The following is a 15,961-nucleotide window of genomic DNA, read 5'->3' as shown; positions in this document are numbered from 1 at the left end:
TCTGTTTTCCATGAGGACAGACCAACATAGTTAGCTTTTAACATTTGACTGGGGTCCCATCTCCCCAGGGATGCCAAATCCTTTCATGGCCTTGAATTTCTCTGAGGATACAAGTCCGCCGCCCTCTTACCTCTGCCCACAGCCTCTCACCCCGATCTCTGTGTGCCTGTGGCGTTTCTCCCATATTCCCCTCTGCATCTTCCATGACCACTGGGCCTTTGCACCTGTGCTTCCTTTGGCCTGGTGGGTTGTTCTTCCTCAGCTTTCAGATTAGGCTTTAATGTCACTTCTTCCAGATATCTTCTCAGAGCCCTGGCCGGGTCACATACCCTGTTACACACTCTCGTGGCACAGTATTTGCCTTCGGGGACTGTATGGGGTAGTTATATAACTATTCGTTTAACATCTGCCTCTTCTCAGACCTCGAGTGCCCCGGGCGTGGGCAGCCTCTCTTCCCTGCTTCTCCCAGGACCGCACCTCGTATCTCAACGTTTGGGGGTCGGGAAGAACCCACTGTCTCTGGGCTGCACAGCTGGCACAGATCTGATCCCAGCCCTCTGGGGCCTGCAGAGTAGGAGCTCAGGGCGGACTCCTGGGCAGAGTCTTAGACAGAGGCGGTTTGGGGGGCATCTGAAAGGCCAGGGAGGGACCGGAGGCTGTGGGAGCTGCCTGCGTGCAAAGACTTGCAGATGGGAAAGGACACGAGCGGCTGTGGCTATGTGTACTGCAATGCTGGAGGGAAGAAGGGGACAGAGCGAACAAGGACAGGTGGAAAGGCAGAAGCCCCAGGAGACTCGGAGCAGAAACTCAGAGCCTAGAGCCGCCTTTCTGCCTCAGCCACTCACTTCCCTCTGGCCTCCCAGCCCGGCAGTTCAGGACCCGCTGGAGACAGGCTTGCCAGCTCCCACATCTTCCCTCAGGAGCCACAGCAGCAGGGACAGGGCCTGGAAGGGGCCCAGGGCAGGGTGGGGAAAACGGGTTTTCTTTGGCGCGTCAGGCATCAGGAAGCCCAGCGCAGCCACCAGCTCCGCTCAGAAATGATTCTCAGTTTCTTGCACATCCCTGTGGGCCAGAGTTCTTCCCAAGGGCTCAGGCGGCCCCTGGACCAAGCCCGTGCTACCTACAGATGGGGAAACTGGGGCACAGAAAGGTGAGGGCATCAGAGTTGGGACGAGTCACCATCAGGCCTGAACCCAGAGCCTGCGTGGTGTAGAGCCCAGAACAGCATTCCCCAAAGAGCCTGTTCCCCGGGGGCAGTGTGGTTCTGGGCAAAGGCCCTCCCTGAGGCACACGGGGCCTGTTAGGGCTCACAAGGCTCACAAGACATCAGCTACCCAGCTAAGCTGCACCCTCACCGCACCTAGGAGGCAGGCACTGTGGTCCTCCTCTCAGCTCCTTCCTCTGACAAGGCAGGCACACTGCCTGGGGCCCCGGCACTGGCAGAGGCCCTGAGGATGTCCCGACAGACCCTGCTGGCTCAGGATCCCCCCAAACAGGAAGGAGCAGCTGCCAGGGCCCAGAAGGTTCTGGGGCTTGGAAGGTAGGCTGTGGTGTAGGAATGTGCCCTCTACCCACCTCTCATCTCACACGTGGGGGCCGGTAGGCCAGTTCCAGGTTGATTCCTGGCACCACTTTCCCTTCTGGAAGCTTCTTCCTTCCTGGAGTGAGATCTGAGAAAGGCAGAGTTCTGCCTGGACCCTTGGGCTCGGGTACCGTGTCCACAGTTCAGCCCCAGAACCAGCTCTGGCTCTGTTGGTCCTGGTGTCAGTCCCTGTGGGGTAACTTCTCAGTTTCTCCTGATGATAGGATATTATTGCTCATTTATTACTATATTATAACATTACTCTGTATTACTGAAATATGATAATACTGTTCATTAGTATTTTATTGTTCTGTTAACCTCGACAGGGGAGGTCTTACAGACCCTACCATCTGGGAGTTCTAAGATCTAGGACTTGACATTTCCCGGAAAGTTAGTGGTTTTTATTTTCCACCTGTTTATAAGAGCAGTTCACGAACCTGCATTGTTTTTTGGGAACAGCACCCACCTTGCGGGGTTGTGGGGTCAATGGGAGGAGGTGACCCACCCTTGGGGCAGTCAGCACCCCACAAATGCCGGGTTCTGTGACTCTAACTCAGCCACATCACGCTTTGACATGTTTCAAATCAATCTTTAAAATCAAGAAATCAGAGGCACCTGGGTGGCTCAGTGGGTTAACCCTCTGTCAGCTCAAGTCATGATCTCAGGGTTCTGGAATCGAACCCCACGTCGGGCTCTCTGCTCAGTGGGGAGCCTGCCTTCCCCCAACTCTCTCTGTCTGCCTCTCTCCCTACTTGTGATCTTTGTCAAATAAATAAATAAATAAAATCTTTTTAAAAAATCAAGAAATCAAAAAGAATAAGGCATATCTGTGCGAGATGTTGGGAAGCAAGTTTGGAGATCTATTTTCAAGTGACAAAAGCAAAGAACGGCATGTATGGAATATTACCATCTGTACTCTTAAAAATGGGGCTATCTCATTCATACAACTCAAGAGCAAAAAAAAAAAAAAATGTGATTTAAAAACGGGCAGAGGATCTGAATAGACATCTTTCCAAAGAAGACGTACAGATGGCCAAGTATGTGAAAGTACGTGCCAAGTATGCATACAGGTACAAGGGACATGAAAAGGCACTCAATGTCACGGATCACCAAGGGCATGGAAATCAAAACCATGATGAGGGATGACCTCACACCTGCAGAATGGCTATGACAAAAGAGACAGGACACGTGCGCTGGCAAGGATGTGGAGAAAAAGGAGCCCCCTTGCACTGTTGGTGGGAATGTAAATTGGTTCAGACACTGTGGAAAACAGTACGGAGGTTTCTCAAAAAAGTTAAAATAGAACTACCATATGAGCCAGCAATCCCACTTCTGGGTGTAGATCCAAAGGAAATGAAATCAGGATCTTGGAAAGATATGGATTCACTGCAGCGTTGTTTCCAACAGCCAAGACATGGAAACAACCGAAGTGTCTATCAATGGATGAAGATACAGTGTATACTTGTGCCCAGGAATGCTATTCAGCCATAAAGCAAAGAGAGAAATCGGCCATTTGCAACCACAGGGATGGAACTTTGAGGGCATTATGCTAAGTCAAATAAGCCAGACCAAGAAAGATAAATGCTGTATGATCTCACTTACATGTGGAATCTAAACACGCTGAATCATAGAGAAAAAGAACAGATTGGGGGTCACCAGAAGCTGGGGAGGGCAGGGGTGAGATGGGTGAGGGTGGTCCGCAGGTACAAATTTACAGTTATAAGATCAGGAAGTCCTGGGGATGTCATGCACGGCATGGTGACTACAGTTGATAATATTGTATCATCTATTTGAAAGTTACTAAGAGAAGAGATCTTAAAAGCTCTCATCACAAGAAAAGCAAATCCATAAATGTGTGTGGTGACTGATGTTAAGGAATCTTACGGCGGTGATCATTTTGCAACACATGCAAATATCAAATTATTATGCTGTATACCTGAAATTAGTACGTTATATGTTGGGGCACCTGGCTGGCTCAGTCAGGAGAGGCCACAATTCTTGATCTCAGGGTTGTGGGTTCAAGCCCATGCTGGAGGACAATGTGTAGAGACAATGTAAAAATAAAATCTTAAAAGAAATGTTCTATGTCAATTATGTCTCAAAAAAAAGAAAAAAAAAAAGACCAAGGGGCAGATAGGCGGCTTAGTCAGTTGCACTTCTGACTCCTGGTTTGGCTTTGGGTCAGGATCTTGGGGTCATGGGCCTGAGCCCCGCATCAGGGTCTGTCTCTGTGGGAAGATTCTCTCCCTTCCTCTGCCCCTCCCCCAGGCTCGTGCTCTCTCTCTCTCTCTCTCTCTCTCCCTTTCTCAAATAAGTAAGTGAATCATTTTTGGGGGGGCGTCAGAAAGAGAAAGAGAGAGAGAGAGAGCGCACTAGCAGGGGAGTGGCAGGCAGAGGGAGAGGGAGAAGCAGGGAGAAGCAGGCTTCCCACAGAGCAGGGAGTCCTGTGTGAGACTCAATCCCAGGACTCTGGGATCATAACCTGAGTCAAAGGCAGATGCTTAACCAACTAAGCCACCCAGGCATCCCAGTAAGTAAATCCTTAAAAAAAAAAAAAAAAAGACAGAAAAATGGGGTGACCAGCTGGTCGGGATGGAGATGTGATGCGAGTCAAATACATACTGGGTTTTGAAGACTTAGTTCCCAGGATGAAGCCCTCAGACCTCACGCTCAGTTCCTCAGAATAAGCCTGTAATCAGAGACAAGGTCTTTAAAGAGATGGTTAAGGTAAACTGAGGCAGTTAAGATGGGCGTGACTCTGCCGGGTGTCCTTCTAGGGAGAGATTAGGAAATAGCGAGAGACCCACCCCTGTTTTCAACAGCACCTCGAGCTCAGACTTCCCATCTCCAGAGCCATGAGAATGGACATTTCTGTTGTCTGAGCCCCTAGCCTGTGGGATTTTGCTACAGCGGCCTGAACAGACTACTTCAGTATAAAAAAACCATGTAAGGAATCTCATTAATAATTTTTAGATTGGTTCCATATCCTGAGTTTGGATATATGAAGCTACAGAAAATACATTATTAAAATGAATTTCACTGGTTTCTTTCTACGTTTCTCCAATGTAGCTCCTTGAAAATCTCAAATTTCATGTGCGGCTCTCATTCGAGGCTTGTATCCTATTTCTCGTGGGCATCACAGCCCAGCATGGCGTCTGACACATAGGAGGTGTTCAACAAACACCTGTTGAATAAATGAGTTAAATAGTTGTGTTTGGGGAGTGGCTGGAGAACAGAAGGGAGCCCGGCTTGTCCCTTTGATTTTACCATGAACAAGTATCTTCTTTAAAAAAAAAAAAAAAAAGATCTAAAATAAAATATAAGGGCACCTGGGTGGCTCAGTGGGTTAAAGCCTCTGCCTTCGGCTCGGGTCATGATCCCAGGGTCCTGGGATCGAGCCCCACATCGGGCTCTCTGCTCCGTGGAGAGCTTGCTTCCTCCTCTCTCTCTGCTTGCCTCTCTGCCTACTTGTCATCTCTGCCTGTCAAATAAATAAATAAAATCTTAAAAAAAAATAAAAATAAATAAAATAAAATATAATAAAATATACCTCTTGTCTTCATATATTAAGACAAAACAACACTAACATTTATACACTTCAAAGATGCCTCTAGGGGTGCCTGTATGGCTCAGGTGGCAGGTGTCTGGCGTTGATTTCAGCTCAAGTCATGATCTCAGGGTTGTGAGATCGAGCCCCACATGAGGTTCCACACTCATTGTGAGTCTGCTTAAGGATTCTCTCTCTTTCTTTTCCTCTGCCCCTCCCCCTGAACTCTATCGCTCTCAAAATAAAATAAAATAAAATCTTAAAAAATATATGCCTCTTAGAGGTAAGGACATAATAGCCACCAGGTGCTCTCAGATGGAGGATTGCTGGAGATCTGTGACTCAGATGGCAGGGGAGATCCCTGCCCACATCCAGGCTTAGGCACGGAAGCAGGCCCCAGAGTTCACGCACAATCCCCTTCCCTAGGATGAACAAAACACAAGTGGGGCCCCGGTCCAGCCCTACGTACCTCTACTCATACTCCAACCCTCCTGCTTGCTTCTGGGGTTTGTCCACCTGTAAAATGGGCACATTGGGCTCACAGCATTTAAAAAAAAACTTATTATGGGAAACTTCAAACGCATACAAAGCCACGGATGATAATAAAGGGAGCCTCCACACACCATCCTTCCCCTCCATACAACCATCAACTCACGGCCAATCATTTTAACATAAACCCACCCTCCACCTGATTATTTTATTTATTTGTTTTTAAAGAGTTCATTTATTTATTTTGGAGACAGAGAGAGCATGAATGGGGGGTGCAGAGGGAGAAAGAATCTCAAGCAGATGCCCCACTCCATGAGGAACCTGAGGCAGGGCTCGACCTCACGACCCTCAGGAGAAATCAAGAGTCAGATGCTTAGCTGACTGAAGCACCCACACGCCCCCACCTGATTATTTTAAAGCGTATCCCCAACGGCATATCACTTCAACTGTCGATAGTTCAATATGTTTCTCTAAAAGACACAGCCTTTTTTTCAAAATAGAACCACAGTACCATTATGGTATCATCACACCAAACAAATCGTAGCCTAAATAACTCCAGGATCCCTGCAGCGTTCACATTTCCCAGAATATCCACACACGCAAAAATAAATAAAGACCAATTAGTATGCTGTTCAAGTTAATATGTTCAAATCAGGATCCAAACAAGCTCTACACATCAAACTGGGTTTCCATACTTCTCAAATCTCTTTCTAACGAAGATTCCGGACTACTCCAGCAGTTCCTTCTCTCCTCCCACTCCTCCCTTCCTGCCCACACCCCATCCTATTGGTTATGTATCTGCTGCATAACAAATGGTCCCAGAGCTTAGTGGTTTAAAACAACAAAGGCCATCCCACAGTTGTTGTGTGACTGGGTGTGGCTTCCTCCAGCTCAGGGTCACATGGGCTGTCCCCCTGGGTGTCTGGCGGGGCTGTGGTCTCATCCATAGGCTTGGCTGGGGAAGAGTCTGCTTGGGAACTCACTCAGTAGATGTTGGCGGCCCTCAGTTCCGTGTGGTGTGGGTCCCTCCAATATGGCAGCTCACAACATGGCAACTTGTTTCATCAGAGCGAGCAAAGGGGAGAGAAGGAGCCAGGGAGCCGTGCTCAGGCATGTGTGCCCCAGATTTAGCTGGAGGAACTGCTGAAATGCAGTCTGATGGGCTCCATCCCTGGAGCTCCTGATTCAGTAGGCCTGGGTGGGTCCTGAGAATGCACATTTCTTTTTTTTACTTTTTTTTTTTTTAAGATTTTATTTATTTATTTGACAGAGAGAGAGATCACAAGTAGGCAGAGAGGCAGGCAGAGAGAGAGGAGGAAGCAGGCTCCTGGCTGAGCAGAGAGCCTGATGCGGGGCTTGATCCCAGGACTCTGGGATCATGACCTGAGCCGAAGGCAGAGGCTTTAACCGACTGAGCCACCCAGGCGCCCCAAGAATGCATATTTCAAACAGGTTTCCAAGTGACGCTGAGGACCACACTCTGAGAACTACTGAACTACTGAATTATAGGGGCCTCTTCCCTTTCATCTTTAATTTCCTCATAACATTTTACCTGTTGATGGGACATTTAGCATTTCCCAGGCGAGGACCCTGATTTCAAACCTGGCTGTGAATAAGAATTATTTGGAAAGCTTAAAAAAATACACTTAAAGGACCCATTCCAGACCTACTGAATCAGAAAATAGCATAGGGGGTTCTAGAGGGTTTTTTTTTAAATGATTTTATTTATTTGAGAGACAGAGGGATGCATGTGAGAGACCAAGAGAGAGAGAAACAGAAAGCACGAGTTGGGGGGCAGGAGCAGAGGGAGAGGGAGAAGCAGGCTCTCCGCTGAGCAGGGAGTCCGACTCGGAGTTCAATCCCAGGACCCTGGGATCATGACCTGAGCTGAAGGCAGACACTTAACCAACTGAGTCACCCAAGCTTCCCTGGAGGTATGTTTTTAAAGTTCTGTGTGAGATCCCTCTGGTGAAGCTAGGGTTGAGACCCACTGAGCTAGGAGAACAAGGCAATGACCCTAGAAAAATCCCTTTAAATACCCACAGCCGTATCACCCCCTAATAGGGGTGTCATTCACATGACAGGCTTTGCACTTGTATCTTCTTCTTTCAACTTCCCAAAGGTCCCACGAAGTAGGGTCTAGGACTCAATACCCCATCCCACAGATAAGAAGACTGAGGCTAACACAGAAGGGACTTGCCCAAAGTCAGCCCATCTGGGGATTTTTAAACAGACCCACAAATTCCTTGACATCCCTTCCTTCAAAAAGTAGAGCCTTCCTGTGAGTGTGGGCTTTGACCTCAGTGACGCGTCTCCAGCGAACAGAATACGGTGGGAATGAGGGAGGGTGACCTGTGTGACGAGCTCATATGAGGCGTCTTTCTTGGTCCCATCTGGAACCACTTAGCCATGTTGTAAGGACGCTCAAGAACAGAGGCCTCCTGCCCAAAGCCAGATGACTGAACCACATGGAAACAGGTCGTCCAGCCTGTCAGCCCTTCCTGGGACCACAGTCCCAGTTGGCCTCTTGTCTGTGACTTCATGAGAGCCTCTGAGCCAGAACCAACCAGCGGAGCTGCTCCTGAAGTCTGGGCCCACAGGGGCTGTGAGGAAAAATGTTATCTGCTGAAGGTTGGGGTAGTTTGTGATGCAGCAATAAACTTAAACATGCCGTAAGACAAAAATGGGTCTGCATGACCCCAGCGGCTCCAGGCTTACCCCTGCCCCTCAGGGAGGGCCTTCCAAGGGGCAGGTGTGGGGGATGGGAGCTCTGTGCAGTTTCAGGCATAGGTGTGCATGAGTCCTCACCCCAGCCAGGGGAAGACCTGGGAGTCCTCTCGCCTTAGTCCGTGTCCCAGCCTGGCTGTAGACTGACCCCCACCCTGAACCCCACGAGGTCTGCTCCTGGCAGGACGCTGCGTTTCCTGGGGCGCAGAACTGTAAGTGGCGTGGACACGAGGACATGATTGTTGGTCACCACTGAAGCTTGTGGGCACATAGCAGGTGTTCAGTAAACAGCTACGCCATGACTCATCACCTTCAGCCAGCTTCTATGGGGGGACGTGTTGGCTGATTAGAAGCCCTTTTTGCAGACAGCACACTGGGGGTCTGTCTCCTGTAGGAGACACACCACCTTGACACCCTCAGCAGGGCTGTGACACAAACTCCCAGAGGCAGGAATGTAATAATAGTAACTCCAGTGAGCAAGTTGGTTGTGGGCTACTCAGGCCTCCCATGCGGATTATCTGCCCACCTTTCAGCAAGCAAGAGCTAGTACTCCCACCTTACAAATAACGAACCTATGGCTCTGTAAAGGTGACTGGGAGGTGACAACGCTGGGCTCAAGGCAGCTCAAAGCCCTTCGTCCACTGTGGCAGACCACAGGCTTGGAGCGCATGCTGGAGTGTACTGGGAAGATCCCAGCAGTCAAATCTAGAGAAGAGGGCTGCGTGCATTTGGGCTCAGCTGTAGATAAAAGCCCCTAAGAGCCAGGCCTTGGGAATAATTCCCGTCTGACCCCCAAGCAACCCCACCTGGGCCCAGGAGGGCAGCTGTGAATAATGGATGATGCTGGGTGGGGGGGCGGTGGGGAACATTAGGGCCAGTGACTCATCTCTGTGGCCTCCAACTGCCCTTGAGGGAGAAGATGGATAGACGTTGCTACCAGCCTCTTGCCAGCTTCAGGATCAAAGGCAGGGGAATTGGGGGAGTGGGAGGGTCAAATGCACTGCCTGCCCCTCCTCCATTTCAACCTTTAGAAACTTCCTCCTAGAGAGAGAGCCATTCCCCTTCCCCAGGGACTGGATTCTGGAGGCTGGAGGCAAGGTAAAGAGATGGCTTTGATGTGTGATGGTGACGGGAGCATTCAAGTCCTCTGTCCCATGCTAACTGTGTGTCCTTGGAGGATTTACTCACTCCTACTGAGACTCAGTTTCCTCTTCTGTAAAGGGTGGGGAAGACATCTATTTCATGGAGTTGCCAGGGGCTTCAATGAGTTAATAACACAAATAAAGTCCTTGCCAACTTACCTGGCACAAAGCAGGGTGCTCAATAAATGCTAGTCAGTGTTCTTATGCTACATACCAAGCAATGTGGGGAACATTCTGTATGCTTTAACTCATGCAATCTCCAAACCAGCCAAGGGCATTAACCACTAGGACTCCTATTTTACAGATGAGGAAACTGAGGCTCACAGGTATGACAGGTAAAATCTCATGGGCAATCCATGAGAGAAGCAGAATTTGAACTCAAAACCCGGTGAGCAATTTCTAGTATAGTCAAGAGTCCCAGTCGAGCATCCTGGCCCACCACCCCCCAAATACACCTGTCACCCTACAAAAGCTCCTAAGGTTATAAAACCAATCCCTACCTCACACCATATATACAAAAATCGACTCTGGATTGAAGACTTAAAGGCCAAAAACAAAAACCATTTAAAGATCTTTTGTAGAAATTACAAATAAATATCCTTTAGAACTTAATGTTGGGAAAGATGATAGATTATGAACACCAATGTCTAGAATGATGCTTCAGAACCTTAGGAGAAAGTACAGGTGAATCTGTTTTAGACCTTAGGTTGAGAAAGACGTTCAGCATCATGAGTGATCACAGAAATGCAGATCAAGGTCTCAACTGGAAACAGTTGTATACTCAACTGGCAAACATTTTTGAAACTAATAATACCAAGTGCCAGAGAGAACATGGATCCTATCTATGCCTTGCTGGTGGGAGTGTAAACAGTACGATGACTTTAACAAGCTATTTGCTATTGTTTCCTAAAGTTGAACGTTCACGTATTCTCAGCCCTAGTGATTCTGTTTCTAGGTAAACACCCCAGAGGAACTCCCTCATGCATGTAGCCAGAGCCATTCAAAAGAACATCCAAACAGCACTTTCAAGTAGCAGGCGCCTGAACACCACCCAAAAGGCCATCCACAGGAGAGCAGCAGTACACTGATCTGGGGGAATACGACGGGACAGTTAAAACAAGTGAACTGGTATGGGTCGATCTTAGTTATGTACTATTACATGAAGAAATTAAGCCCCAGAAGGTTCATACAACACGATACTTTTTTTTTTTTTTTTGGTTGTCTGGATCCTTGTCATGGATGGACTCATGTCCCCTCCCCTCCAAATATACTAAAGTCCTAATTCTTGGAACCTATAAATCTGATGTTATTTGGAAGTAGAGTCTTTGCAGATGTAATTAAGTTTAGATGAAGTTTTATTGGGTTAGAATGGAACTAACCCATATATGGTTGACTAGTTTTTTTGACAGAGAACAGAACGGTGGTTGGCAGAAGCTGGGGTGAGGGGCAGATGGGGAGACGTAGGTCAAAGGGTACCATCTTTCAGTTAGAAGGTCAAGAAATCCTGAGGATCTCATGCATACCATGATGACTACAGCTTCTAACTCAGTACTGTATAGGTGCAAATCGCCGAGGGGAGACCTTAGGCATTCTTATCATACACAAGGACACACACACACACAGGGAAGCACGTGAGGGGATGGATTCTTTATCTTGAACTGGGTAATCACTGCACAATGCGTATCACATCATTACACTGTACACTATAAATATATATAGTTATATTTGTCAACTATTCCTCAATAATGCTTGGGGGGGAGGCAGGGCGCGAGGAGAACTCACGTGACAGCAGTGGCAGAGACCGGAGTGATGCATCCACAAGCCAAGGACTGCCAAGGATGGCGGCCAGCCACCAGCAGCCGGGACAGGCAGGGAACAGATCCTTCCCCGGAGTCTTTGGAGGGAACACGGCTCTGCCGACCCCTTGAAAGCGGACCTCTGGCCTCCAGGGCTGGAAGAGAAGACACTTCTGTCCAGTTGGTGGCCATTTGTCCCAGCAGCCCCAGCAAATGGAAGATCCCCTTCTGATGAAGTTAGGGGGGGGAGAAACTAAAATTAAAAACACAGGGGTAACTTGTTTGCGCTTTGCTTCCCCTGCTTCACGGACTCTGCGTTTCTCGCGAACGGAAGGAGGTCTGAGGCAATCGCGTGGCCAAGCAAGCCTGCGGGCGCCATTTTCCCAACAGCATCTGCTCGCGCGGAGTCTCTGTGTCCCATGGTGGTCTTTCTCGCAGTCTTTCAAACTTTTTCATTATTTTTTTAAAATTTCTCATTATTTTTCCTTATTATTCTATTTGAATAACCTCCTGGTAACCTCCTGATCCGACCTGGAGGGATGAAGAGTTGCACGAGGACGAGCAAAGGAAGTGGTTCCCGGAGATGGAAACTACTTCCGGGGGAGGTGCCGTGCGGACTGTTGAAAGGACAACAAACCACTGAGAATAGGACATAAACGTAGGCGATGAAGCAGCAGCGAGGTTTGGAGGATTGACCCCCGTTTGGAAGGAAGCTCTACGCTGACGGAAATGGGATCAAGGAGCATCACAGGCAACAGAGAAGTTGTTCATGAAAAGAAAAATCCGTCCATGTGGCAGACATCCTTGCTGTTTTGAGAACCTGCCTTGGGCAGCCACCGCCCAGATGAGTCAGCCGCAGTCAACATCGAGGCAAGACCCTCCACCAGCAAAAGGATTACAATTCACTGAAGGCTCAGATGATGGCTAGCTTTTTTTTTTTTTTTTTAGCAATATTTCCTTTTAATGAAGGCATGCGCACTGTTTTATAGACACAATGTTACTGCACACTTCATAGACTTCAGTATCGTGCGGACATAACTCTGACATGCACTGGGAAACAAAAAAAAATTTATCCGACTCGTTTTATTGCGTTATTTGCTTTACTGCACCGGTGTGGAACAAAACGGACCCTATCTCCAAGATGTGCCTGAATACTTTTAGGGGGTTCGTATGAGAAAACTGCCCCCACAGGAAAGCGGGGAGTGATGAAGACAGGATTCGAGGCAGGGGTGGGATGGGGGTACCTCGGGATTAGATGTTGGCCATTGTGAGGGTTGTAGCTTTTGATCGATGGGCTACGGGGTATCTATTACATGATAATAGTTCTTTTAATTATGGACTTTTTTTTTTTTAAAAGAGCAGGTCATGCATAGACCAAAGAGAATACACTGTGATTTGTATTACAGTGTACCCGTAATTCTATGTACCTTAAGTTCATGACCTGACTTGTACCTGTCCAGCTCATGCTGTCTCCCCAGCTGCCAGCACAGGGCTCCGCACATAGTAGTTGCCCAACAATGACTGGATGGATGGATGATTCAGTGAATGAGTGATTAACGGGCTCCAGCAGTCAAATGTATGGGGGGCAGGGTGAATTCCACAGATGGAAACATCAGGCAGCCCAGGGAGGGGTATAGGGGTGAGCTGATACCCCTCCCTTGGTCTGGTCCTCATCATAGTGACACCACAGACCCCAGGAACGAAGAATAGAGGTGACCCAGGCCCTACACAATCCATGACCAACCAAAGAGAGTTTTCTTGTGGAAACAGGAGCCGGGGGCTATCTCAGTCTCCCAGCTGGGGCTCTGCAGTCTGGGGATGGTAGGGTGCCTGAGCTGTGAGCAGTACAGCTCCAAGAGGCTCTCCACTTCATCCAACTGTCTGCCACGGGCCCCAGTGCTTCCATGTCCCCATACACCCTCTACTCCCATCATACGCTGCTTCGAGGTAACTCACTTTCCCTGCCCCCAAATAGATTGATTTTAAAAAGGAATGGCTATGTCACCACCATAAATGGAAAAGCGATACCTGTGCCACAAGTAGAAGGTGACTGTAAACATAAACAAGCAGAAAAACAACAGGTTGTGAAATTCTAGATCCAGAGTGTAGACAGAGCAAGATTCGGAGCCCAAGGCCCGCTCTCCCTTGGCTGGCAGGAGCTGAGCCAGCGCCTGGAGGGGTGTCGACGCTGCAGAACAGTAAATGAAGCTTTCTCCCCTTTAAGGAGAATCGCTGTGTGATTCAGAGCTAGGTGCCGCCTTCTCTGGCACCCACCCTAACCTCACCCTCCAGGACTCACCAGTGGGTCGACTCTCAGCCTCTGGGAGACTCCCCTCTGGCCAAGCAGTTTTCATTTTGTTTTGAGGCCTGGAATCCTTATTGAGATAAAGTCGGGGGGAGCAGAGGCTGGCCCAGGCTGAGAGCTGTGGCTAGGCAGGGAAACCCTCCCCAGCAAGCCCCTCCTTTGCTCCAGCCCCTCCAGCCCCCCAGGGGAAGCAGGCACAGGGCCAGGCTGGCATGGGGCAGGCCCAGCTGGGTCCCAGCAAGCCCCAGGGAGCCAGGGTGAACTCATCCCTCGCCCTTAATTATCTTCCTGGCTACTGAACTTGTGAGAGGCTCCATGCCATCAATAGGGAGGACCCCTGGGAGGTTCGGGCTGGGAGGTTCTAAGGGCCAGATGTCACCTCTGAGGGAGGTGACAGGGGGCCCTGAGAGAGGAAATGGGCTTGGGGAGGGGAGCTCTGCTTCCTGCTGCTTCTCTGTAGGGAAGAAAGGTGGGGCCAGGCAGGCAGGGAGAGTGCAGGACTCTGCAGCCTACCATATGGGGATAAAACCAGGCTCAGAGCTCACCACTTTGGGTGACCTCTAGTGAGTACCATAGCCCCTCGGGGCTCCAAGTGTGGTTCACAAAGCACCAGCATCACCGGGAGCTTGTGAGGAATGTAGAACCTCAGGCCCAGACCTACCGAAACAGAACCTGCATTTCAACAAGACCTCCAGGGGGCTTCTGTGCCTCAGTTTCCCCATCTATAAAATAGGATTAAAATGTGTGTGTGCCAGGGCACCTGGGTGGCTCAGTGGGTTAAGCCGCTGCCTTCGGCTCAGGTCATGATCTCAGGGTCCTGGGATCGAGTCCCGCATCGGGCTCTCTGCTCTGCAGGGAGCCTGCTTCCTCCTCTCTCTCTCTGCCTGCCTCTCTGCCTACTTGTGATCTCTCTCTGTCAAATAAATAAATAAAATCTTTAAAAAAAAAAAAATGTGTGTGTGCCTATGTGGTGCTTGCTGTCTGCTATTATCATCACTTAGCATTCTTGTTGTTATTGAAACAACTCACCCTGGGCAAGATGGAGGCTGGTCGAAGGTTGCCTACTCCCAGCCCCCCACACCTCAGCATCCCACAGGTGGGTTTCATGGGACAAGAAGCCTGGGGCTCAGAAAGGTGCAGTGACTTGCCCAAATTCTACATGGGGAAGCCCAAGTTCACTCCACACCTGTCTGACCCTGTTACTAATGTTAACAGTGAATAGGGTGGATTGCGTCCTCTACACCAGGCACTTGATGGGACTCCCAACCACCCCCTGATGGTGACCTTACTCCCGCCCCCAACTTCAGATGATAATGAAGGACAGAAAGGGCTGGCTGCTTTTCCAAAGCTACCAGGCAGGAGAGGCTAGATCTGAGCCCCCTCTATGTCAGCTCTGGGGTTCTGAGCCTGGCCCTCCCACGTCCTCACCACTAATGAGGTCTTTGCCAACCTAACGCTGGGAACGCAGAGGGCTCTGGAACTGGCTCTGTGGGAAGAACCTGCTTCCCCCTGCTCTGGGCTCCCAGGTGTGGCTGACGGGAGGGGAGCCTTTGAAGGCAGGGCTGGGCAGAGCCAGGAGCGGGCACTGTACTGAGATGCTTGATCTGGCCTCAAGGATAGCCAGCCTGGAGCTGGGCTTAGGGGAAGGGAGCAACTTGGTGCAAGCGAGAAAGGAAAGAGGCCAGCCATGCTGGAGGGGGGAGAGTAAGCAGGACCCGGCAACCAGGCCAAGGTCTGGGCCCTCCAACTCCTAGAGGTTTTGCTTGAGGCTGGGAAAGACACTGACAGCAGATGAACACTCAACTCCCAGGATCATGGCTCTACCTGTATTCCTCCTGCCTTCCTAGCTGTGGAGGACCTGGGCACAGAGGCCTTCAAAGAACCCCCTCTCACCCCTCCTGAAGGCCCCAGCTGGCCACAAAGGGGCTATCATCTCTCTGGACTGCCTTCCTGGGAGGACAGGTGGGGACTGGTACACTAACAGGCACCTTGATGTGTCCAGGCTACAAGGCCTGGCCTGGAATTCTGCCTCCATTACGAGGAGGCTGTGGTACTTCAGCATTCTGGAGCCTCGGTTTTCTCATCTGTAAAATGGGTCGAGTGGATAAAATGTGTTGAGCCACAGTACAGCGCGTGGCAGTGCGGGGACCTAATCACGGACTTACTAGGTTAAAGAGCCATGATTACAAGCGGCCAAGGGGCTGCAAATTGCCCGCAGCCCCAGCCAGCACCTGAAGGAGAGCTCGGTGTCGGGAGGGTCCTTGTTGGTCCTGCTCATAGCTGTTCCTCGGCCACCGGCGAACCCGGCACCTGGTGGGTGTTCCGCAGAGTGGAGTGAACAGATGCACGAGTGTGGAACGAATGCATGAACGA

The 15,961-nt window shown here is 49.8% G+C and overlaps 1 protein-coding gene across 1 annotated transcript in view; it reads right to left on the bottom strand.

Moving 5' to 3' along the window:
- LITAF (lipopolysaccharide induced TNF factor) overlaps positions 1-11,363 on the bottom strand; it is a 94,119-nt gene extending 82,756 nt beyond the window's left edge. Inside the window, exon 1 of the mRNA XM_032327462.1 lies at positions 11,270-11,363. The gene's annotated coding sequence lies outside the window, so the exon portion shown is untranslated. The remainder of the gene's footprint in view (positions 1-11,269) is intronic.
- Between the last annotated feature and the right edge of the window lie 4,598 nt (positions 11,364-15,961).

This window comes from Mustela erminea, chromosome 20 (genome assembly GCF_009829155.1).
Source record: "Mustela erminea isolate mMusErm1 chromosome 20, mMusErm1.Pri, whole genome shotgun sequence".
Classification (NCBI taxonomy): domain Eukaryota; kingdom Metazoa; phylum Chordata; class Mammalia; order Carnivora; family Mustelidae; genus Mustela; species Mustela erminea.
The sequence above is the reverse complement of the archived record's forward strand: the minus strand, read 5'-3'. Positions and strand labels throughout refer to the sequence as shown.